At 35.8% G+C, this 26,732-nt stretch overlaps 1 protein-coding gene and 2 non-coding genes across 3 annotated transcripts in view; 1 reads left to right on the forward strand and 2 right to left on the reverse strand.

Moving 5' to 3' along the window:
• The window catches only part of PAWR (pro-apoptotic WT1 regulator), a 102,678-nt gene that overhangs the window by 8,126 nt on the left and 67,820 nt on the right, over positions 1-26,732 (forward strand). The gene's annotated exons all lie outside the window — the stretch shown is intronic.
• On the reverse strand, positions 25,221-25,328 carry LOC118970982 (U6 spliceosomal RNA). Its single transcript, XR_005059209.1, has one exon. It is a non-coding gene; the product is annotated as a U6 spliceosomal RNA (small nuclear RNA).
• On the reverse strand, positions 25,534-25,639 carry LOC118970983 (U6 spliceosomal RNA). The gene has a single exon (XR_005059210.1). It is a non-coding gene; the product is annotated as a U6 spliceosomal RNA (small nuclear RNA).

Here is a 26,732-nt window from a genome sequence, read left to right on the forward strand (position 1 = left end):
TTTATACTTGATTTATATGTGAATCCTACATTTCTCCCTTATTATTATTATTATTATTATTTTTAGTAAAATGCTGAAGTGGTAGGTAGATGCAAGATAAAGGTAGAAAACATAGTTTAGTGCTGTAAGAGGGCAAATGTGGATGATCAGGTCTGTGCCTATAGACTAAGTATTAATCCAAGCTAGACAAGGGCAACAAAACATCTATGGATGCAGAAGATTTCTCTCAAAACAGGGGGGTGAGGTTCTAAGCCTCACCTCTATTGATCCCCAATTTCTCACCTGATGGCCCCCCTGCAACTGTGCCTGTCTTAGGTTGTTCCTCCCTTGTAGACTCAGTTGTTTTATATAGGTGAATTTAAAGAAGAAGGGCTGTTGTATTCTATGAGTATTTTGTTAGGGTTTTTGCTGGGAAAAAAAACAATTTATGTTGTAGGTTACAGTTCTCTTATAGCTAAAAATGTGTTTTGTATGCTCTATGTAAACTCTAGGGGACTGACTGAATAAAATAAATAAAAAGAACATACAGTTTGAAATAGAGGATAAAAACATTTTGTAATAAAATTAACTTTGAAAGATATTGTTTAATCTGTGGCATGTAAGTCAGCTATTTAGTCTTATTTCTTTGAGAAATTTGGAGGTTATATAAAATATGAAATGATTTTTCTATTAATTTTGGAATCTGCAGAATATTTAGTAGTACTTAAAAGAATGAAATTTCAGTTATGAAGAATGAAACTAACATTCAGAATATAGTACTTGAGTAATATGAATAAGAAGTAAAATTATATTGGCTGAAACAGTAAAAGAAGTTACTTTAAGTTTCAACTTCTTGACAAGACTTTTAGATATCCTATAGTGCAAGCAAAAGTTGATCCAAACCAAATTTATATAATTATAAATTCATTCTTTTCTACTGATAGAAGTAATGTGTTAACACAAAAGGTAATGTGTTCATTATAGCTTCCTTGTGGAAACACAAGAAAAGATAAACTTCTCTGTCACCTGTTAATACATATTACTGTTTGTCTCTAATCCTTTTTCTGTGTATTTATCTGCAGAATGGAACTACACTGTACAGATTTGTGTATTAGCTCACTCATCATGAATAGTTTTATGGTATTATTCTTCCAAAACAGGGGCGGATGTTTTTTACTGTGGTAAAATACACATAACATAAAGTCTTAACTATTTTGAAGTATACATACAGTGGTATTGAATACATTCACACTGTTGTGCAACCATCACCCGTCCATTCCTGTAACTCTTTTCATCTTGTAAAACTGAAACTCTATACCTGTTAAACAATAACTTCCCATTCTACCCTCCCCCTGGCAACCACCATTATACTTTCTGTCTTAGGGATGGATATGTTTGTGTTATTTGATACTAAAATACTTAAGCATTACTTGATTGAGAAAGGAACCTACTGCTTCTGTGCCTTCTTATGTATCTTTCTGATTGGCAGATAAGTTGCCTTAAGATAAACAGCTGTTTATTTCTTTACATGTACTGTGTTTCCTATAACATTCTTTAAGAAAAATGTGGGTCATTTAGAATGTCTTACAGGTTCTAAACCTGATAATTTGTGAAGGAAGCCCAGAGTTGTTTGTGTGTATGTTTTTTTTTTTAAATCACCTCTGTAGCCTTTGATCTCAGTGGGAAATTGGTGATCAGAGCTGCAGTAATTTTAAGTGTGTATAAGCTATAACTCAACATACATACAAGTTCCTAAAACTCATCAGGGTATATAAAAATCACACAGCAAGAACCACATATAAAAAAAATGGAGTTTTGAGGCCTAACACTCAAAAGCTTTGTTTGTAACATGTGAAAAGATAGAAACTTAATAAGGACTAGCACAATTGTATATGCTAAATGGTTAAGAAATATGTAAGTACTACAATAAATATGACACTTTACCTTGAAAAAGACCTGAAGTTTGCTTATAAATGTGGTTGTTGGGTTATCTGAAATTGGACCAAAAATGTAACACCAGATGTGGATGGGTGTGGCTCATAACATGGCAGTGCACTGAGCTACCTTACCTGGCAGATGTTTGAGGACCTAGTACTTCTTGCAGTTGCACATAAGCAGGTGTCAAATTTGTGTTATGCTCAACTTGCTCCCTAATGTATCAGTTGCTTTGGAACAAATCCGTTTTCTAAACAAATACAGTGTATATGTATATACCCATAAATGTACATCTGTCTGTATGTTTATCTGCACATCCATCTAAAATACTAAAACAGTGGCTTGGGAAGATTAAGGAAGTAATGAACTAGAGGAAGGGCTATGGAGCAGACAGTGACTAGAGATGAGCAAGCCCATTTAGGAGTGCAGTGGTGATAGATAAAGAAATGGATGGATTTGAGAGGTATTTCATTGGTATTAGAAAATTACATAGCTGGAAGTTTTGAGCTGGAAAAGTCTTTAGAGATCATCTAGTCCACTATAAAGAAGTATTAACTTGGTTTTCCAATACTACTTTTATCTCAAAACTTAAGTTGGATTTTAACTTTAACGTTTCTTCTAGCTAAGTGTAGCATTCTTCCCTGCCAGGGCTAACTCTACCATGATTCCTATTATGTTCCAGAATCTCGCATATTTTATTCCTTCTTAAAATATTTGGCTTTTCCCTCTTGGTTCAACTTACTATGAAGAATGTTCCTTTAATTCTGCTTCAACTTCAGCGTAACTTTTCTGTCCTTAATTGCTCAACCTAAAGGCATTGTTTTCACCAGCTAAGTCCCATTTCATTGCTCAATTCCTACTACTTAATTGATAATGATTTTCTCCAAGGTTGCTTGTAACATAATTGCCAAATGTGACTGCTTATTTTCTGTTTTCATCCTGTTTGACTTCTCTGTAGCATTTTCCCTTGTCATTCCTCTCCATTGGTTGCTACAGAATTTTTGTTAGATTCCATCTCAGTTAGTTTACTCAGAAACATTTGAGTGTCTTCTCTGTGCCCCAGATTCAGTGCTAGATGATGCAAGTTGAATCACGGTTATGGAACTTCCAGTCTTCTCTCAGGGAAACACATATGTCTTACTTCAGGCTGCTGTAACAGAATACCATAGACTGGGTGGTTTATGAGCAGCAGAAGTTTATTTCTGTAGTCGGAAGGCTGGGATGTCCAAGATCAAGGGAGCAGCAGAATTAGACTCTGGTGAAGGCTTGCTTCTTGGTTCACTCTGTGTCCTCACGTGATGGAAGTGGTGAGAGAGCTCTCTGGGGTCTCTTCTCTCAGGGCACTCATTCCTTCGCGAAGGCTCTATCCGCACAACCCATGCTCCGCCCGAAGGCGCCCCCCCCTTCTAATATCACATTGAGGGGTAAAATCTCAACATAGAAATTTGGGGATACACATTGAGGTGTAAAATCTCAACATAGAAATTTGGGAATACAGAAATATTCAGTCCATAATAGATAACAAATAATTAGAATTTTGCATAATAAGAATTATGATGGAGAAAAGAACAAAGTACTGAATTAGCTCAGAAAAGGGAGCCCTCAATTACCTAAGGGAGTCAAGGAGGACTTTACACAAAATGAAGTGGTCCTAATCTCTGGATCTTGACTGATAAGAAAGACTTCCCACAGGGAGAGGGGGACACAGTGAATTCCAGGGAGAGTGAATAGCATGGTGAAGGCACAGAACTAGGAAATAATGGTATTGTATTGCATGCCTGCTGTATACCCAGCACTGTGCTGGGGCTTTTCATGTATTATTTCTAATCTTCACATTATCTCACAGGTACATTTTTTATATTCTTCATTTTACAAGATGAGGAAGTAGAGCCTCAAGGAAGTTGTGAATTGCCCAAAAGTCATATGGGCAGAATTTGGATTTGACTCCAGATTTGTTTGGGTGCCAGTGCCCAGCATTGGTTATCATTGTTGAAGGGAGGGAGGCATATATTCTAACAGAGGAAACGGTGGAGTGTGGAAAATTTATGGTGGGGAGTGGATGGAGAACAGCTAAAGAGGAATGCTATGGCCCAGTTTTGATGGATCTGAATGTCATGTCAAGGAATTAGGCCTTTATTCTGCTCTTTTTTGTTAGTATTGTTGGCTGGGCATTTCCTCCTGTTCATACCTGTTTATACAGTAACTGTGACAGCTTCTGGAATGGAAAAAGTTTTGCCTGCCTAATTTGAAGTTATAATTAGGATATTTTTCAGAGACAGGTATCGAAAGAATAGTAAACAATACCCAATCCTGTAAAAATAATATGCATTTAATAGAATTAATCATATTTCCACATGGCTAAAAAGAAACAGGAGAATAGGCTTTAAACAAAGTTGTACCAAGTGATTCTTTTTATTATAAAAATACTGTGCTGAAGATAGATGTGGAAATGACGTTTGGAGGGAGCAGGTGATACTAAATTGCCACATCTGCTCTGAGTGTAACCATGGAAAGGTTTATAGGTTAATATTGTCTCTGGATTTAGACTTTGCCCTGTACTTGATATTAAAGCAGGTGCTTAGTCTGTTCCCAGATTCTTCCAGTTCATCTTGGAATACAGGTACTAAAGAATGCGCATTGCCTTTGAATCTTTTCCCACATACTATTCATTCATTTCCTGCACTTTTCTTCCCTCCTTCCTTATGCCCTCTGTTACCTTAGAGGAAGTCAAGTACCCCTGCAAACCACATTTTAGGAATAGTGTTTATTTTTCTTTGATGATGTAAATTAATACCTTCTTAATTGTGGAAATTTAAAACAGTGAAAACAACTGTGTAATGATCAACTGTAGCTTGCTGTTATCAATTTGACATATGTTCTTACATCTTTATGCATTGGGATTTTATTCCATGTACATTTTTACAATTTTAAACTTGACATTATGTATCTTTCTAAACTTTTTTTGAAAGCAGAGATGTTAATTGCTGCATATTTTTTGTTTTGTAAACATAATTCCCACTATCCAATGATAACTTACTTTATAGTTTTGGTATGCAATTCTTTTTTCATGCATGCACGTAAAATATGTATCTGAAAATTTAATCATTCTACAAATTCCAATAACCTTTTTGTTATTAATATCTAATGACCATATTTTTGTCAGTAAATATTTATCTGTGTTGTTATTCTTAAAGGCTATAGAATATTCCATAATTTGGATTTCTAATAAGATTACAATACATTTGCTACCTTCTTAGTTCATATTACATCTTAGACACTGAACTGGGGCATTTGAGTTGCTAAATCTATTCTGTTACCAGCACTGCCAAGATTTGAATGAACTCTAACTCATGGTTTTGTTCATGAGCAATTTGTAATCTAATATAAACAAAATTGAAACAAAAAACCCCATTATTATAAAGTGTTAAATGTTATGCCATACTGTTAGTATGGAAAAGTGAGAGATCCCTAGAGGACTGAATGGTCCAAGAAGTTGCATGGAGGGAGTGTGAGATTTGAGCAGATCTTGAAGGACTGATAAGACATGGATGGATGAAGAAGAGAGTTGTATTTCAGCCTGAGAGAGCAGAGTGGGCAGTGGTAGAGAAGTTAGAGTTAGCAACCTGATTGGAATAGAGGGGTTATATTAGGAAATAATAGTAGGTGAAATTGGGGAGCAGAATTGGAAAGGACCTTAAAACCTTGGCTGAAAAAACAGAAGGAACAAAATAGCAGCAGATTCACAAAGAGAAGGGACTAGCAGTTACCAAAGGGAGGGTCGGTGGGGAGGGAGGGAAAAGGGGATGAAGGGGCACTATAATGCACACTCACAATACAGATAGACCACGGGGAAGGCAGTACAGCACAGAAGTAATGACTCTATAGATTCTTACTACACTGATAGTGACTGCAATAGAGGGGGAGAGGACTTGATAATATGGGTGAAATACTGAAACCACAGTGTTTATGTGAAAACATCATAAGATTGTATATTGATACTTTAATTAATGAAAATTTAGGTTTCTGTGTCAGCCTGTTAGAGGACTTGGACAGGCTATGTTCATATTTGTGAGATCAGGATTTTAACAAGATCAGCTATTGTAGGAGAAGGTTGTGCACAGTAGGTCAGAGGAAGGAGAGAACAGGCAGGAGCTGAGTCAGGAAGTTGCTGTCACACTGGTTGGGGAGCATGTGAAACCATTAGAACACAGTAATAGAATATAGTTCATTAGCATGTTCTCAGTTTTATGGCTTAGTTTAATTGACAGTGTCTTCAATTGGAGTGCCTAGGGAAGCTTACTATTATCTGAGTCACATGATAATCTCAAAGACAATAATTAAACCAGAAATCACTTAGTACTACAAGCTGGCTTTTAGAATATTTTATTGCTTTGACTATAGGTGGAAGAGGGGTATTTGTCTTAGCCATATTAATAAATAGATAACATTTGTGTGCTTACTGGGCCTGGAACTATTTTATGCTCTCTATGGGTATTAACTCATTAAATTTTTAGAAAACCTCTAGGGAGGGCAGTGCTATTCCCATTTTACTGGTAAGGAGAATGAGGCACAGAGAGGATACGCCATACTGAATTTCTGATTTGGGGAATTAATTGCCAACTTTGTCTCTGCCTCTTGATGTTCATTTCCCCCCATGCTTCCACCTTCACAGTCGGGTCAGCACTACCTTTCAGCACTAGCGTGAGCAAAGCTGATATCCTTATATTTAGCTTGCTTTCAGGTTTTTAATGAAATATTTTTGTTTTGGGAGTCCTTCTTTTCCTGAGGTGAAAGCTACATGCAAGAGAAGAGTAAGGAAGAGGCATAGTAAAAGGTTTGAAAAGACACCTGTACACTGGTCGACAGTGTTATCTCCAGATGGTAGAATTAAGGAGATTTTTGTTGTCAGAATGTTCTTTGTGGGATCTTTCTTGTTGAGATTTTTCTTCGTGACCTTATGCATGGGAAGTTTCTGTTGTTCCAGGGTGTTTGAAAAGGTTCTGTATTTTCTGGGTAAAGAATTCTGAATATTTTCTATTAAGCCAGTTTCCCAAATTGTGTTATTTAAATCCTCTAACCTTACTTACATCTGCTCTCTTTGATCTGTTGTTTTTAGAAGACATATTCATGTTTACTACTGTTGGCCTGTCAATTTCTTCTCGAACTTTTGATAGAATTACATTTGATAAGCTGAAGAAGCTTATTTATTCAAAACAAAATACTATAAAATCTCAACAATTTTTGGTTAATATTTTCATAAAATGGGTACAAATTCATTGGGTGTATAAAAGCTTTGAGAAGGTACTGTTGCTTATTTGATCATGTCAGTTAGAATATGTTGTTAAAATGAAATCACATTACTTTTTAGTTCATATTTGTAGGGTTGTTTTTTGTGTGTGTGTGTGTGTGTGGTTTTCCGTTAAATACCTGATCAGGTTTTTTCACAGAGAAACAAACCAAAATCTATCTTTAACTTTCCAAAGATCCTTAGAAAGGGATATTCATTTTTTATTGACTCAGTGAAACATCAGAAGGGTAAACATTCAGAGCGTAAGTGCTTTCTTTCTGCCTGGCTTTATTAATAAATAGTGATATATTTGAATTCAGAAATGCTACTTCCACTTTCAGTACACAGAACATAAGGCCTGTGTATCTAGCATATTGATTAAAAGCTTTCCTGTGTTAATGAAATCCATCCAAATGATTGTCCCACAAAAGGGATTCAATCTTGAGATTGGTGGAATATTTTAAATGGTAAATTGATTAGAGAAAAGGACTTCACTTAAAATCCTCAACATGGCTTTATTTTGTTGAAATCAGGTTTAAAACACAAAACAACTGTAGAGAGTATAGCTGGTTCTCAGATGGGTGTCTGAATGTCATGTTTTCTCTTTTTAAGCTTAGTCTTCCTTGAGAGCCCTTACCTTAGAATCCCTTAACAGTTCATTGCTTGCTATGCGGAATTAAGAATGTTTGTTAAGAATGTTTATTAAGAATGAGGCAAATATGTCTTGATGGAGAATAGATTTCATTTAAATTTTATTTTCGCCTAGATTCCTGCTCTAAAATAAAAAAATCATAAAAGGAGACTTAAAATTTGGAGTTATTGTGAATTATGGTTTTTAATATTGTTATTCATTCCAGTAAATAGTTGAACATAACAAATACTAGAAAATATCTGCCAAAAAATGTGTGTGGTTATAAAAGTGTCAATTATAGTAATTGCTGTTACCTTGATATTTTGTAAATTACTCCTTTGCAACATTTGCATATCTGAAATCTTTTTTTATATCAAATTGAAATTTTTCTGCATAAATCTGAATAAAGGATATTTTTAGCATTTTTGAAACCCACTGATTTTTCTTTTTCTTTTTTTTTTAAATTTTATTTTGGTGTCATTAATCTACAATTACATGAAGGACATTATGTTTACTAAGCTCCCCCTTCACCAAGTCCCCCCCACATCCCTGTTCACAGTCACTGTCCATCAACATTGAAACCCACTGATTTTTCTATGGAGAATTTTCACTCTAATTGGAATCTTTTGTTCAAGGAAAAAAATTGTAATAGTAGCACATAAAATGGGCATTCTAATGGTAACATGTATAACCTGTTTAATTTTATTTTGGTTCCTGGAACAGACTTGATAGTTTTTTTAATAGACTTTATTTTTTAGACTACTTTTAAATTGATAGCAAAATTGAGTGGCAAATAGATTTCCTGTGTATCTCCTGCCCCCATACCGTAGCCACCTTTATTATCAAGTTCTTGACCACAGTGATACATTGTTACAGTTGATGAACCTACACTGACACATCATTGTCACCTAAAGCCCATAGTTTATATTAAGGTTCATGCTTGCTGGTGTACATCCTTTGGTTTTGGACAAGCGTACAATGACATGTATCTATCACTGCAGTATTGTACAGAGTAGTTTCACTGCCCTAAAAATCCTCAGTGCTCTATTTCTCATCTTTCCCCCAACCCCTGACAACCACTCTTTTCACCGATTTTTTTCACTTTTCATTAAAAGTTTTGGTTTTTTCATAAGTCATACAGTATGTAGTCTTTTCATATTGGCTTCTTTAACTTAGTAATAAGCATTTAAGGTTCCTCCATATCTTTTAATGGCTTGATAGCACGTATCTTTTTTAATGCTAACAGTACTCCATTGTTTGAATGTACCACTGTTTACCTACAAAAGAACATCTTGGTTGCTTCCACATTTAGGTAAGTAACAGCTGCTGTAAACATCCGTGTGCAGGTTTTTGTGTGGACATAGTTTTCAACATCTTCAGGTAAATACAAAGGAGCAAAATTGATGGATCATATAGTAAGTATATGTTTAGTTTTGTAAGAAACCATCAAACCAGCTTCCAAAGTGGCTGTTCCATTTTGTATTTCCGCCAGCAGCGAATGAGAGTTCCCTTTCCACATCCTCAACGTTTGGGGTTGCCTGTGTTTCTGAATTTCACCACTCTTCTTTGGTGAAGTGTCTGTTAAGGTCTTCGGTTGATTTTTTAATCAGGTTGTTTTGTGATTGTTGAGTTTTAAGAGTTCTTTGTGTATTTTGGATAAGAGTCCTTTATTAGATGTGTCTTTTAAAAATATTTTCTCTCAATCTGTGGCTTGTTTCTCATTCTCGACAAGTGTTTTTTGCAAAGCAGACATTTGTAATTACAAATTGTGTCTTTGGTGTTGTATCTAAAAGTCATTGCAAATCCCAGGGTCATCTAGGTTTTCTCCTAGAAGTTCTAGGGGTTTTAGAAGTTCTACATTTTACATTTAGGTCTGTGATCCATTTTGAGTTAATTTTTGTGAAGGTCCGTGTCTAGATTCTTTTTTTCTTTTTTGCATGTGACTGCCTAGTTGTTGTAGTACCATTTGTTGAAAAGACTTTGTTCTATTGTTTTGCCTTTGTTCCATTGCTTTGCCTTTGCCTATGTAAACTGTGTTTACACAGCTCTGTTTCTGGGCTCTCTCTATGTTCCGTTGCTTCTGTCTCTATTCTTTTACCAGTACCACACTGCCGTGATTATTGTAGCTTCCCTGTCTTAAGTCTCAAAGTTAGGTGTTGCCAGCCCTCCAGCTTCGTTTTTCTCCCTCAATATTGTGTTGGCTATTTTGGGTCTTTTCCCTCTCCACATATATTTTAGAACTTGAAGGATAAATAAATAACTCCACATAAACAACTTGCGGTATTGTGATTGGACTTTCATTGAATTCACAGAGCATGTTGGGAAGAACTGACATCTTGACAATGTTGAGTCTTCCTCATGATGAATGGGGAATATCTTTTCATTTAGTTCTTCAGTATCTTTCATAAGAGTTTTATAGTTTTCTTTATACAGATGTACATATTTTGTTTGATTTATACCTAAGTATTTCATTTTTGGGGTGCTAATATTAATACTATGTTTAAAATTTCAAACTCAACTTATTTATTGCTGATATATAGGAAAATGATAGATTTTAAAATATTAATCATGTGTTCTGCAACCTTGCTCTAACTGCTTTTATTAGTTCCAGGATTTTTTTGGTTGTTGTTGATTCTGGTTTTCTATATATTTGATCATGTCATCTATAAACCAACAGCTGTATTTCCTCCTTCCCAATCCATATACATTTGATTTCCTTTTCTTAATAACATTAACTAGAACGATAGTTTCATTTCTTAAGGTTAAATTACCTGATTTCATGGTAATCTTTGAGAATATAGTTTTTTTTTTGTATCTTGTTATCATTAATCTATGATTACATGAGCAACATTATGGTTACTAGACTCCCCCCCCATCATCAAGTCCCCACCACGTACCCCATTACAGTGGCTACATCAGCGTAGAAGATGCTATAGAATCACTATTTGTCTTCTCAGTGTTGTACAGCCCTCTCTGTGCCCCCTCCCACATACATTATGTCAGCTAATTGTAATGTCCCTTTTTTCCCTTATCCCTCCCTTCTAACCCATCCTCCCCAGTCCCTTTCCCTTTGGTAACTGTTAGTCCATTCTTGGGTTCTGTGAGTCTGCTGCTATATTGTTCCTTCAGTTTTTCCTTTGTTCTTATACTCCACAAATGAGGGAAATAAGTTGATACTTGTCTTTCTCTACCTGACTTATTTCACTGAGCACAATACCCTCTAGCTCCATCCATGTTGTTGTAAATGGTAAGATTTGATTCTTTCTTATGGCTGAATAGTATTCCACTGTGTATATGTACCACCTCTATCCATTCATCTACTGATGGACACTTAGGTTGCTTCCATTTCTTGGCTATTGTAAACAGTGTTGAGATAAACATAGGGGTGCATATATCTTTTTCAAACTGGACTCCTGCATTCTTAGGATAAATTCCTATGAGTGGAATTCCTGGGTCAAATGGTATTTCTGTTTTTACTTTTTTTGAGGAACCTTCATACTGCTTTCCACAGTAGTTGAATTAGTTTACATTCCGGCCAGCAGTGTAGGAAGGTTCCCCTTTCTCCGCATCCTTGCCAGCATTTGTTGTTCCTAGTCTTTTCTTTGTTGACCATCCTTACTGGTGTGAGGTGATATCTCATTGTGGTTTTAATTTGCATTTCCCTGATAATTAGAGATGTGGAGCATGTTTTCATGTGCGTGTTGGCCATCTGAATCTCTTCTTTGGAGAAGTGTCTGTTCAGCTCCTTTTCCCATTTTTTAATTGGATTATTTGCCTTTTGTTGGTTGAGGTGCGTGAACTCTTTATATATTTTGGATGTCAAACCTTTATCAGATATGTCATTTATGAATATATTCTCCCATACTGTAGGATGTCTTTTTGTTCTATTGATTGTGTCCTTGACTGTACAGAAGTTTTCAGCTTGATACAGTCCCACTTGTTCATTTTTGCTTTTATTTCCCTTGCCCAGGGAGATAGGTTCATGAAGAAGTTGCTCATGTTCATGTCCAGGAGATTTTTACCTATGTTTTTTTCGAAGAGTTTTATGGTTTCATGACTTACATTCATATCTTTGACCCATTTTTAATTTACTTTTGTGTATAGGGTTAGACAATGATCCAGTTTCATTCTCTTACATGTAGCTGTCCAGTTTTGCCAACACCAGCTGTTGAAGAGGCTGTCATTTCCCCATTGTATGTCCATGGCTCCTTTATTGTGTATTAATTGACCATGTATGTTTGGGTTAATATCTAGACTCTCTACTCTGTTCCACTGCTCTGTGGGTCTGTTCTTGTGCCAGTAACAAATTGTCTTTGTTACTGTGGCTTTGTAGTAGAGCTTCAAGTTGGGAAGCGAGATACCCCTGGCTTTATTCTTTCTTCTCAGGATTGCTTTGGCCTTTTGGCGTCTTTTGTGGTTCTGTATGAATTTTAGAACTATTTGTTCCAGTTCCTTGAAGAATGCGGTTGGTATTTTGATAGGCATTGCATTGAATCTGTAGATTGCTTTAGGCAGGGTGGCTATTTTGACAATATTAATTCTTCCTACCCAAGAGCATGGGATGAGTTTCCATTTGTTAGTGTCCTCTTTAATTTCTCTTAAGAGTGTCTTGTAGTTTTCAGGGTATAGGTCTTTAACTTTCTTGGTTAGGTTTATTCCTAGGTATTTTATTCCTTTTGATGCAGTTGTGAATGGAGTTGTTTTCCTGATTTCTCTTTTTGCTAGCTCATCCTTAGTGTATAGGAAAGCAACAGATTTCCGTGTATTAATTTTGTATCCTGAAAATTTGCTGAATTCAGATATTAGTTCTAGTAGTTTTGGAGTGAAGTCTTTAGGGGTTTTTATGTACAATATCATGTCATCTGCAAGTAGTGCCAGTTTGACTTCTTTACCTTTCTGGATGCCTTGTATTTCTTTGTGTTGTCTGATTGCTGTGGCTAGGACCTCTAGTACTATGTTGAATAAAAGTGAGGAGAGTGGGCATCCCTTTCTTGTTCCTGATCTTAGCTGAAAAGCTTTCAGCTTCTCGCTGTTAAGTATGATGTTGGCTGTGGGTTTGTCATATATGGCTTTATTATGTTGAGGTAGTTGCCCTCTATACCCATTTTGTTGAGAGTTTTTATCATAAACGGATGTTGAATTTGTCAAATGCTATTTCAGCATCTATGGAGATGATCATGTAGTTTTTGTCCATTTTTTGTTGATATGGTAGATGATGTTGATGGATTTTTTAATGTTGTACCATCCTTGCATCCCTGTGACAAATCCCACTTGATCATGGTGTATGATCCTCTTGATGTATTTTTGAATTCGGTTTGCTAATATTTTGTTGAGTGTTTTTACATCTATGTTCATCAGGGATAGTGGTCTGCAATTTTCTTTTTTTGTGGTGTCTTTTCCTGGTTTTGGTATTAGAATGATACTGGCTTCATATAATGAGTTTATAAGTATTCCCTCCTCTTCTATTTTTTGGAGAACTTTAAGGAGACTGGGTATTATGTCTTCTCTATATGTCTGATAAAATTCAGCGGTGAATCCATCTGGCCCGGGGGTTTTGTTCTTGGGTAGTTTTTTGATTACTGCTTCAATTTTGTTGCTGTTAATTGTTCTGTTTAGATTTTCTGTTTCTTTCTGGGTCAGTCTTGGAAGGTTGTATTCTTCTAGAAAGTTGTCTATTCCTTCTAGGTTATCCAGCTTGTTAGTATATAGTTTTTCATAGTAGTCTCTAATAATTCTTTGTATTTCTGTGGTGTCCGTCGTGAGTTTTCCTTTCTCATTTCTGATTCTGTTTATGTGTGTAGATTCTCTTTTTTTTCTTAATAAATCTGGCTAGGGGTTTATCTATTTTGTTTATTTTCTCAAAGAACCAGCCCTTGATTTCATTGATTTTTTTTCTATTGTTTCATTCTTCTCAGTTTTATTTATTTCTTCTCTGATCTTTGTTATGTCCCTCCTTCTGAGTTTGGGCCTCATTTGTTGTTCTTTTTCCAGTTTCAATAATTTTGACTTTAGACTATTCATTTGGGATGTTCTTCCTTCTTTAAATAGGCCTGCATTGTTATATACTTTTCTCTTAGAACTGCCTTCGCTGTATCCCACAGAAGTTGGGACATTCTGCTGTTGTTGTCATTTGTCTCCATATATTGCTTGATGTCTGTTTTAATTTGGTCATTGATCCATTGATTATTTAGGAGTTGTTAAGCCTCCATGTGCTTGTGAGCCTTTTTGTTTTCTTTGTACAATTTATTTCTAGTTTTATGCCTTTGTGATCTGAGAAGTTGGTTGGTAGAATTTCAATCTTGTTGAATTTACTGAGGCTCTTTTTGTGTCCTATATGTGGTGTATTCTGGAAAATGTTCCATGTGCTCTTGAGAAGAATGTGTATCCTGCTGCTTTTGGGTGTAGAGTTCTGTAGATGTCTGTTAGGTCCATCTGTTCTAGAGTGTTGTTCAGTGCCTCTGTGTCCTTACTTATTTTCTGTCTAGTGGATCTGTCCTTTGGAGTGAGTTGTGTGTTGAAGTCTCCTAAAATGAATGCATTGCATTCTATTTCCTCCTTTAATTCTGTTAGTATTTTGTTTCACATATGTCAGTGTTCCTGTGTTGGGTGCATAGATATTTATAATGGTTATATCCTCTTGTTGGACTGACCCCTTTATCATTATGTAACGTCCCTCTTTATCTCTTGTTACTATCTTTGTTTTGAAGTCTATTTTGTCTGATACAAGTGCTACAACACCTCCTTTTTCTCTCCCCATTGTTCGCATGAAATATCTTTTTCCATCCTTTCACTTTTAGTCTGTGTATGCCTTTGGTTCTGAGGTGGGTCTCTTGTAAGCATCGTATAGATGGTTCTTGCTCTTTTATCCATTCTGTTACTCTGTGTCTTTTGACTGGTGCATTCAGTCCATTTACAATTAGGGTGATTATCAATAGATTTGTACTTATTGCCATTGTAGGCTTTGGATTTGTGGTTACCAGAGGTTCAAGGGTAGCTTCTTTACTATGTAACCGTCTAACTTAACTCTCTTATTAAGCTATTATAAACACAGTCTGATGATTCTTTATTTCTTTCCCTTCTTATTCTTCATCCCCCATTCTTTCTTTGTTAGGTGTTTTATTCTGTACTCTTTTGTGTTTCCCTTTGACTGCTTTTGTGGATAGTTGATTTTATTTTTTGCCTTTAGTTAGTATTTTGTTGGTCTGCTTTCTTAGCTGTGATTTTATTTTCTCTGGTGACATCTATTTAGCCTTAGGATCACTTCCATCTAGAGAAGTCTCTTTGAAATATCTTGTAGAGGTGGTTTGGGGGAGGCAAATTCCCTCAACTTTTGCTTATCTGGAAATTGTTTAATCCCACCTTCAAATTTAAATGATGATCATGCTGGATACAGTATTCTTGGTTCAAGGCCCTTCTGTTTCATTGCATTAAATTTATCATGCCATTCTCTTCTGGCCTGTAAGGTTTCTGTTGAGAAGTCTGATGATAGCCTGATGGGTTTTCCTTTGTAGGTGAAGTGTTTTCTCTCTCTGGCTGCCTTTAATACCCTGTCCTTGTCTTTGAACTTTGCCATTTTATTTTTTATATGTCTTGGTGTTGTCCTCCTTGGGTCCCTTGTGTTGGGAGTTCTGTGGGCTTCCATGGTCTGAGAGACTGTTTCCTTCCCCAGCTTGGAGAAGTTTTTAGCAATTATTTCTTCAAAGAACTTTCTATCCCTTTTTCTCTCTTTTCTTCTGGTACCTAATACGAATATTGTTCTGTTTGGTTTGGTCACATAGTTCTCTTAATATTCTTTAATTCCTAGAGATCCTGTTGTCTCTCTCTGCCTCAGCTTCTCTTTATTCCTGTTCTCTGATTTCTATTCCATCGACAGTCTCTTGTACCTCATCCAGTCTGCTTTTAAGTCTTTCTATTGATTGTTTCATTTCTGTTATCTCCCTCCAGACTTCATCCCTTATCTCTTGCATATTTCTCTGCTGGTCCGTCAGCATGGTGATGACTTTTATTTTGAATTATTTTTCTGGAAGATTGATTATATCCACCTCATTAGGCCCTTTCTCTGGGGTTGTCTGAATAATTTTGACTGGACCAGATTCTTCTGCCTTTTCATGGCAATAGAATTGATCGCCAGTAGGTGGCTCATGTGTCAGCTGGGAGAACAAAGTCCCTTCCTGTTTGCTGGTCACCTTTCCCTTCTCTGCTGCCTGTGCTGGTTACCTGCACAGAGGGAGCAGTCTCTTGGATAATCTCCTGAGGTGCCATCGGCAGTGTAGCCCGGGATAGCCTAGGGCACTGCGGTGGTTCATAGATGCACCAGGTGTGTTCTCCTGCGAGAATGACACCCCTTTGTGCCTTCTGGACCTTGGGCTGGTTTCCTCTGTGCCTTAGAGCTGTGTGCCAGCAGAGCCTCTGGGTCTGTCCGGGTTAGCTGCGCAGTGGGGGAGGCCTCTGTGTCATTGCTGTGGGCCGTACTGCTTCCTGGCTGCTCTGCAGCTGTGACGGGTCACCTAGTTTGCTTGCAGCGCCAGGAAGGATGAACAGCAGGCTGCTTATTGGTGTGAGGGGCTTTGGAGGTGCGTTACCTCCCCGGGGTTAGGACGCCTGAAGTTCCTTAAGATTCCAAGCCTGCTGGGCTGAGTGTGCTGGGCAATGTTGTCCAGCTTTTAAGCCCTCGTCCCTTTAAGACTTTTAAAGCACCTTCTTTTTTTTGTCCCCGGGGAGCATGCTGTGGGGACCTATTCGCAGTGTCCATCTCGGATTTTACTTTCTGTTTCTCTAATATCCAGTACACCATGCAATGTGTGTCTGTGCTCCTGGTGCAGATTTCTAGGGGTGATTATTTAGCAGTCCTGTGCTTCCACTCCCTCCCCACTCTGATTCTTTTCCTCCCACTGTTGAGCTGGGGTGGGGGAACTGCTGGGGTTCCACTGGGTCACAGCTTTGTATCTTCCCCTTTTTTTTGAGATGCTGAGTTCTTGCAGATGTAGATGTAGCCTGGCTGTTGTACTGTATCTTCTGGTCTCTCTTTTAGGAATAGTTGTATTTGTTGTATTTTCAAAAATATGTATGGTTTTGAGAGGAGATTTCCACTGCCCCATCATGCCACCATCTTTAGCTGTCCACCTATGGAGAATGTAGTTTTAAAAACAAACAGAAAAATCCTTTCATGATTTAGTAATGTTCCTTGCATTTTTCTTTTAGACTATGCTTTCATACTATCCATTGGTTCTAAAAAATTTTTGTTCTTAAAATTGTTCACATTGTTAGGGGAAGATTGTAAAAGGGGAAAAATTAAAATTTGCCTTGTTTCAATGAATGAAACAGTGTAGCGAACAACTTTATTTCTTTCTTTTTAGCTTTTTGGCCACCCATAGCTTAACAATACTGACATTTTTTTCTTAGGAAAGTAAGCCATTAAAAACAATAATTGCTATCTATACAGAATAACTCAACAGTTTCCGTATGTTTCTCCATTTATTCACTTGAGTGGAGTGACTCAACTAAGTAGATGACAAAAATGCTTGTTAGAGTTGCTCCTTTGGAGAACTTAAAACTGAACTCTTTGAAGATGACTATTAGGCATGGAGATGTTATTAAATATGTCATAGTTACTTAAGTTCTATAGTTATGATGATTGTTTTTCCCAAACCAATCAGAATATAAAACCTGATGGCAAAATAGGATATTTGAAATTTGGATGATCCTAGAAAATTAAACATGTCCCTCCTCTGTGATAATGGCTTACCCTTTCCTGCCATGCAGGGAAAGTTCTGAGGCCTCTGTGAGCCATAAATCTATTATGCAAATACTTACAAAAATCCTCTGAAGGCCATTGTGGAAGAAACCCTCCGTTGAAGATTGGTCTTACATCCTGGGAATCCTATATATAGCTCAAGCTGATAACTTTTAGGGCTAGTGTTTCAATGTCTCTAGGACTGAAGACTTTCAAACCAAAGTGTAAAGATTAATCGAAGTCTTTGACATACTTGAAACAGAAAAGGATACAAGTAAATTATTCTGAGATGCACTCATTCCTTCCTTCCTCTGGCTCTTTTGAACTCTTCTTTCACTGCAGGGTGTGGGCGATAACATAGCACAGAATCAGTGTGTGTGTCTGTGAGCATGCTGGTATTTGTTCTTCCTGATTGAATGTATTTCCTTTTTGTGTGAAATCTCCAATTTACATTCCTGATCCTTAGCCTTATATTTGTCTTCTCTGTAACCTTGCTTTCTTTCCAGTTGTTTTTGTTTTAATATACTTGGAGGTGAAGAGTTCAGAAGTAAGGTGCTGGAATAATCAGAGATAGATCTGTTCAGTGCTTCCTTGTGAAACAAACAACAAAACATCAGGCTTAATGGGAAGAAACACTGGTTAGGATACTCTTCGGTTTAAGGATAATTGATTCAGTTTACTTGTAGAAATAAATGTTCTTCTAACTTGAAGCATTAAAAAACAACATTTATTATATAAAAAAATCAGACAAAGGTAAACAAAACAGTATAATAAACCTGTGTATAAACATACTGCCCAGGTTCAATAATTATCAACTGTGGCCAGTCTTATTTTATGTATTTCTCCAATCCCCATTATTTTGAGGCAACTAGAATCATCTAATTTCATTTGTAAATAGTATACATTTATAAAAGATAGTGGCTCCTAATGATAGCCACAAAACCACTGTGACAAGTAATAATTCCTTAATATCATGTACCCCAGTGTTCAGATTTTCATGATTGCCTCATATGTGTTTTTTTATATTTTTCCCAAATAAGGTTTATGTACTGCAATTGGTTGCTATGTCTCTTTAGCCTTCTTTCAATCTTCACAGTCTCCCTTTCTCTTTTATTCTTTTGTAAATTTATTTCTTGAATAAAGTTGATTGTACTGTCATGTTTCCTGCAGCCTGGGTTTTGCTGATTGCATTCCCCTGGAGGTATTTAATGTAATTCTCTGAACCCTGTTGTCTTGCCAGTGGATTACAGCCCCCAACAAGTTTACTATGAATTCAGTGAGACTGAAAAATGACAATGGAACGTCTTTGGGTGAAAGGGCTTATACCCAACTTTATTTCCATAGTGGCAGGTCAGTCACTAGAATTGCATCCACTCAGAGCAAATCTGCATGCAGCAAGCCGGTCTCTGCCTCTGGGCCTCTCTAACCTGCAGCCGTCTCAGTCTCTGTCCTTGGCGCTGTCACCACTCCAATCTCCGCTCTCCAGCCATGCCACCATGTCACCCAGAGCACTGGGTGGAGCTCTTTATATAGAGTTGATAACAAGTATTGCCCACATGTGTGTAGTGAGCTAGCCCACCAAGGCCAGGTGAGAATCCTGTCCATAGGAACCTTCACTTTATCCACACCTATTATTTCTATAAATTGGTAGATTTGGATTTAATCCAGAAGTTTGATCGGATTCGTGTTCATTTGTATTTAATACTTCATAGATAGTATTTTGTACTTTGATCAGGAGGACTCAAAATCTGGTCAGCTCTCTTTAAATGACGTTATCAGTTACTGATGAATTACCAGAGCATCAGCTGTTACCAAGCTTTTTAGTCCCAGAATGACCCCTTTTATTCTTAAAAATTATTGAGGATCCTAAAGATTTTTGTTGATGTGTAAATATTTTAACTTCTGGTGTTTACCCTAATAGAAATTAAAACTAAGAAATTATAGATATATCTGTTACTTATTTTAAAATAACAATAATAAGTCTATTTCATGTTTATGTAAATAAAGTTTTTGTGAAAACTATTTTCCAAAACAAAAACTTAGAAGGGTGGCATTGTTTTACATTTTTGTAAGTCTCTTTCTAGTCCAGTTTAGAAGAAGAAAGCTAGATTTTTCATAGCATTTAGTGTGCTGTGATAGCACATCATGTAGTCTCTGGAAACTTCATGTACACTCATAAGAATATGAGAAGGGGGAAAGCAGGTGACATCATAGTATTATTGTAAACAGTTTTGACTTTGCAGATTCTTGGAAAGAAAGGGTTTTGGAGATCTACAGGGGTGCTCAGACCATGTTTTGAGGACTGCTGGTCTAGATCCATTTTATTGGGGGTTTTGAAGTGGTGGTATTCTAATGCCATCATTCCCATGTAATTATTAGCTGGATATTTTAATAAAGAGAATGTTTTCTTTTATTTAGTTATTACCTTTGTAATTTATTAGCTTGATATTTTAACAAAGAGAACTTTCTATTTATTTAGTTACCCTGAAATATGGTGTGTACTAATAAGGTAGGCTAAATGCTTGGTTCTTTCACTGTAGGGAGATAGAAACTTCATTGCATTTATTTTACCATGTGAGAGAGGACTTGAAGCCATTTCCAGTTAGAGACTTTTACAAAAGAAAGGAGGCCTTTAGCTAATATGTTTTTGAGTTGCCTTCTTAAATTATTAAGGTGCAGTTTGTATCTTACAGGTCGCTTATTTTAGTAATATATCAAACATTATTCTTTAAGAAACTGAGGAATCTAAAAAATGATTTGAAGCTTCCAAGTTATCTGATGCTTTTATCTGCTTCCTTATAGAAATGTTGTAAAGATTAAACAGGATAATGTCTGTGAATAGGTTAAAACTTGTACATTGTGAGCTATATTACTCTTAACTTCATAGATGCAAAAATAGAGGCTCTGTTATGAGATGTTAAGTTTTGCTATAATTTTATTTTAGAAAACTGAACTGTCTAATCTACTTCTGGAATTGCTTCCAAAATTTGAGTATTCATGAAGCAAGACTGTTGTAAGCTGTCATAAGTGATAAAATCCAGAGACTAAAACTTGGAATGGAATGAAGTCTGGGGAGAGGAGATGTGTGTCAGAGTAGTGTAGGCAATAGATTAATTAGGCATAATAAAATTTCAGTTTCTGGTCTTAAACACATATGAAAGGGGAAGCTTGTCTTAATTCCTTACTTGTGTATATTTGAGATGAAATGTGGAATCAGTTTTTCTGTATACTTAACAATTTTTATTTCAGTTGACTTTTGGAATTTTTACAATACAGTAGAAGTATGTTGAGATGAGCTTATTGAGCCAACTATCTATAGATCTTAAAATATTTGGCAGTTTAAATAGTTACTTAATGTGGGTTAGAAATGAGAAGGATGTGAGTTGAAGGATGAATGGAAGCTGAGCCAAATAGAATAACCTGTCAGCAAAATAAATGTTTTCCATTTAGACTTGTTATTTTGGGATCTCATGAAAATTATTTTAGGGATTAGAATCTAATAGCCCAATTATGGTTTGAAGTACCCGTATTAGTTTCATATTTGGAGAGAAAAATAAAAATAAAATTTAAGTAATTTTTGCATTCATAAAATTTCTTTGAAAATTTACATTTTTTTTGAGAGTCTTGAGTAGCCACCATAGAATGATGAATAGTTTCTAGGTCTAGTAATTTTTAATGGGCAATTTTTTGTATAAAATGAAGAATTAACTATACTTAAGCTGCTGTAGACTGAACATGTTTGTCCTGTCCCCTCTACTTGGCCAGATTCATATATTGAAACCTAGTCCCCAGTGTGATGGTATTTGGAGGAGGGGCTTTGGGAGGTGATTAGGTCTTAAAGGCAAAGCCATTATGAATGGAATTAGTGTGCTTATAAAAAGCGTCCATTGAGCAGCCTTGCCCTTTCCACCATGTGAGAGCAGAGAGCCCTCCACTGTGAACCAGGAGGTGGGCTCTAACCAGGTACCTAATCTACCAGTGCTTTAATCTTGGAATTCCTAGCCTCCAGAGCTGTGAGAAATAAATTTCTGTTGTTTATAAGCCACCTAGTCTATAGTATTTTGTTATAACAGCCCATAGAGACTAAGACATGAGCTATTGCTATCTCTGACAATTTCATATTTGCCAACACTAAGTACTTTTTCTGGAATGTGTGCATATACTTTGTAGTTAAGATTTATTTTTGTCAATTTATTATATATAACCAGATAGCCTCCTTAATCATATCATACTTAAGTTAATTGGGATGTTAGTAAATCACTGCATATAGTATAACTTTTAATTTATTTCTCTTATGAGTTGCTGTATCAGAGGTTCACATGAGGTGACCCATGAATCTGTATTTTAAAAATTTCACCAGATAATTTTGATGAAAGTAGAGTATCAATGTCTTTTGAGAAACATTTGATTTATAGGATTTATTAATAGCTTCATGTTAGCTAAAACAGATTACCCAATTCAAGTCTGATTATTATTCGTTGACCTTCATTTTAAAAAATCCAGCTTTTTCTTAAATTTCTTAGCATTATTAAACTCTTAGTATTTAGGATCTGAAGATGGAGAAAAGAACCATTGAGAAAATGTTATTTAAAATGCTAATCACTAATGATAAAGAAATAAGGAAAATGATACTATGCTGTCATTGTAAGTAAAAATAGCTACCACTTATCTGGAGGATTCCTATGTGGTAGATATTTACATTTATTTAATCCAATTAAGTACTTTTATTTAATCCAAATCCTAGAGATAGGTGAGTAAATCTGCATTTTACCAATGAGAAACCTGTGTACTTGCCCAGTTTTACATAGCGAATAACTGGTGGTGCCCAAATTTAATCCAGGTTTATCTCACTCCCAAATCCATCCTTCTTAATGATTAAGATAATTAATAAATAACACTCAATAAGTATTAAGGATTAATATTAAAGATAAACATTAAGAATTAGTAATTCTTAATAATTAACGATAATTTGTGTGATGGAAAAATGAGTGAATAGGTGTTTAATAAGGTGAGACTTGCTCCCTTGGTGTTGCCATGGAACCCTAATCAGTTAACTCAGTATTTACTCTTTTTCAGATGGGCTATAGAGATCTGCTGAGATAATTGTTGATTTGTTTTTCTTCTCTGTCTTAGGGTTTTAAGTGTAGACTCACATGTTTTATAACTATTTCTGTATTTATCTCTTGTCCTCTGTCTTCTCAAAATAGACCTGATGGAAATGGGTGCCATTTTATGGCTTACAGTTTGCAGATTCATAAACGGACTTTGTAGGATTTGGTTTTAGCCTATGTGTATTTCTTAGGCTGGAATCCATAGAAATAGGCTCCAAATTTGGTCTTTATGTGTGAATGGTACTTTTTTGCCTTGCAGAGGGGATAAAGGGAAACAAGCTGAACCAAATTCTAGCTCAGTTTAGCAATGTGGTCCATTAGTGAATGGGCCAGAATGAGGATGTGAATGGAAGCAAAAGATTAGTATTTCCATGTTATTTAGATTTCCCCATATGGAGATATGGTAGAAAGTCACAGGCTAAGAACTAAAAAGTTTTTTTTACTTTTCTGTAGTTGTACGACTCTGAGCAATTAACTAGTTTCTCTGATCTTTGATTTTGTTGTTAGACTACAGCGCAATGTAGTTATGTGAATAACAGCTTGATTTTGTGGTTATTGTGAGAATAAAATGAAAGGTTATCTGTAAACACTGTTTGGTCAAATGTGTAAAGTATTATACCTATGAATGATTTTCATTTTGATTTCCTGTCCCAGATATCTGGATCTTGTAAGCTCTACTAAACCTATTGACCGAGATTTGTCTGTAATTTAGGTAACATTTCCTGCATTCCAGTAGGGCTTTTTTTTTGGAGAGGACTTTTTCAGTTTGAGAATCTTATTTAGCACTTTCTCAAGTAGCAACATTTCGGTTGTCGTTTGAGGTGGTGTTATTTTTGTTTTTTATTGCTTTTCCCTTTTACTTTCTGAATATGATCACAACCTAGGCTATAACCCTCCTATAATTCCCTGAACCCCATGGTCTCTGAGCCCTGTACAGAGAACACAAGAACTTTTCATAGATGCTTACAGAAATGTGTTTTGGAGGAGTGGTAAGGGGCACACTGTTGGGGGTTGGGAGAGGGGGCTATAATGTACATAATGATGCAAAGGTGGAATTAAACTTTATAGTTAACAAATTTCCTAGTTTTAATAGGGCTTTACGTTTAAGTGTTACTGATATGAAAGTTATTTTAGAAAATAAATTTAAAAACTATCTTCTTACAATTAAAAGTGAAATATTACCTTTAATGTAATATATTGAAATCTGTAAGTTTTCTAGTTAGAAATTTTATTTATGGTTAAGAGTTTGAATATAAGTTCTTAAGGATAATTTTTTTCCTTAGCTAGAATGATATTTTACAATTGTATATTTATTATCTATTTTGTATGATTTCACTTTTTTTAAAGTATAATAAAATGCTTTTGGTGAGGTGCAGTGGGGTGAGGTGTTCTGGCCAAGAGGAAAAAAGTAGTTAAATAAATTTGGTAGATCTTTATGTTTTACCACTCTCTCTTGGAAGTTTCGGAATACACACAAACATGGTAATGGATTTCAGAAATGCCTGAGGAAAGAATCATGTGTTGTAAGGGAAAGTTCTGTCTGCTGCCTTGAGGAGTTGCAATAAAGACTGCTTAATTTGCAGACTGGCCAGGGGAGGTCTCGGGTGTGGAGTGGAAGTGGAGTGGGGTGGGGGTGAGGGTGGTGGTTTGCCACTTACCAAAAGGAAAGTGGTCTGAATTTATGACAGAAGAAACTTGGTACCAGCATAAAGGGCCTTGTGTAGTTTCGTAATTCTGAAGTCAATTTGCCAGTGTTTGAGTTCCAGCCAGATTTGAGTATCACTAATACTCATATTTGTATTTTTTATAGACTAATGTTAAACACAGTAGGTACTTAATTAATGAATTTTCACTTTCACCAAATGGTCATTTTTGGTTTTCTTATTGTTGATGTGCCACTGAATCTTTTTAATTTTGCTAGTACAGAGGTTTATACCTTTTGCGTTTATTCTGCTGATTCCTCACATCTTTTTGCATTCAATTTCAGTTTTACTCTGATAACCAATAAAAGGAGAGGGAGTAAATAAAGGCCCTCTCTTCTCGTTGCTTTAGCAGATTACATAGGCTTGAACATCAGGAATTTGTAGCCTTCAGGTCAGCAAACTCGTTTTTTTCGCCATATTGGGTTTCCCTGTCTAGTGGGATAGTTGCTACCACAGGTGGTATTAAGCACCTGAAGTGTGACTAGTCTGAATTGAGATGTGTAGTAGGTATTTTATACTTTCTGGATTTTTTATACTGGTATTTTATAGTGGATTTTGAAGACTTTGAAAAGACGTTAATATTAAATAATTAAAACATTAATGTTAAAATATTAAACATTTATATGTTTTATATGAATTACATATTAAAATTACACTTTGATCTATTTGGTTAAAGTGTATTATTAAATTATTTTTACCTTTTTCCTTTTTACTTTTTTTATGTGGCTACTAAAACATTTAAAGTGACATGAATGACTTACAGTTTATTTCCATCAGACAGCATGGATCTCGGGGAAAGAGAATCACAATAGCAGCATCCAACTTCATTTTCCCCTAGAGAAAAAATATGGGATGTTTCACGAGTTTACATGTATGTCATTCTTGTGCAGAGGCCATGCTGATCTCTGTATTGTTCCAGTGTTAGTATATGTGCTGTAGAAGTTAGCACTCCAAATTTTTTTATTGAAGGATAGTTGATATACAATATTACTTTGGTTTCAAGTATACAACGTAGTGATTCAACAGTTAAACACATTATTAAATGCTCACCCGCAACTAGTGTATTTGCTGTATGTCTACTTAGAAGGATGTTACAGAATTATTGACTATATTCTCTATGCTGTACTTTCATCGAATCCGGTGACTAATTTATTAAAAACATGGGATGCTTCACAAATTGCATGTCATCCTTGCTCAGGGGTCATTGTGCTAATCTCTGTATTGTTCCAGTTTTAGTGTATGTGCTGTTGATGTGAGTGCAGAAACATCCAACTTTTAATTCCCTGGCATTTGTCCGTGGATGGGAAAGAACTTTGTATGAAAGGGAAGAAGTGAATCAAATAATGTTATGAAAAGATTGATGTAAATCTGTTTTCTTTACATTGGTTGGCAATAAAAATTTGCATAGGTATTCTAAAAAAATACAGTGGTAGAAAATCTTCTATAAATCTGAATTACAAAAGTGACTTGGAGAGAAAAACAACTATTTGTTACATGAGCCTTTTCCTCAAGGAGGTGAGTTGTAGTTTTTAAAAAACCAAGCAGATATTAGTACTTATTTATGTAGACAGGGCTTGAAGAAAATGCATATATGCTATTGATTTGGTCATACTTACCTTGTTTTTGGTGATTGTAGCAAAAGACTTAATGTTATGCCATTGATAGGTTTATTATACAAACCAGTGCTTCTCCCACTGCCACCAAATGATTCCTGGGCAGAAGAGGGTACAGTTCTATATACCAAAGTAATTACCCAGTTCTTTGAAATCTCCCATTCGGTTTCTCTCCTAACCCCCATTTTTTAATATGTTTGGTGCTCCAGGAATAGTCATATATGTATTGTGCCTCTGCATACCAGGATGTCATGGTTTATTTCCAGGAAGGGCATGTGTACCCTAAAATGAGAAATATAGCCTCTGAGAAAGTACAAATTGATAAGTTATATCTTGAGGGGCTGTTTTGTAAGTTGCTGGATATAACATAGGAGAGGATGTTCCCCCTGCTTTCTTATCTCTTTTACAGCACTTTTCTTAACTATTCTTCTCTGGAGGTTAATTCTGTAACACAGTGTCTCTCCCTGTTCCCCATTACATAGACAATATCTTTTCCTGTAAATAAGAAGACTTAATAAGCAATCATTTATCAATAAATGAAATGAATGCAATGCCTATCAAAATACCAACAGCATTCTTCAACGAACTAGAGAAAATTGTTCTCAAATTCATATGGAACCACAAAAGACCCTGAATAGCCAAAGCAATCCTGAGAAGGAAAAATAAAGCTGGGGGGATTATGCTCTCCAACTTGAAGCTCTACTACAGAGCCACAGTAATCAAGATAATTTGGTACTGGC

This window comes from Manis javanica, chromosome 10 (assembly GCF_040802235.1).
Source record: "Manis javanica isolate MJ-LG chromosome 10, MJ_LKY, whole genome shotgun sequence".
NCBI lineage: Eukaryota > Metazoa > Chordata > Mammalia > Pholidota > Manidae > Manis > Manis javanica.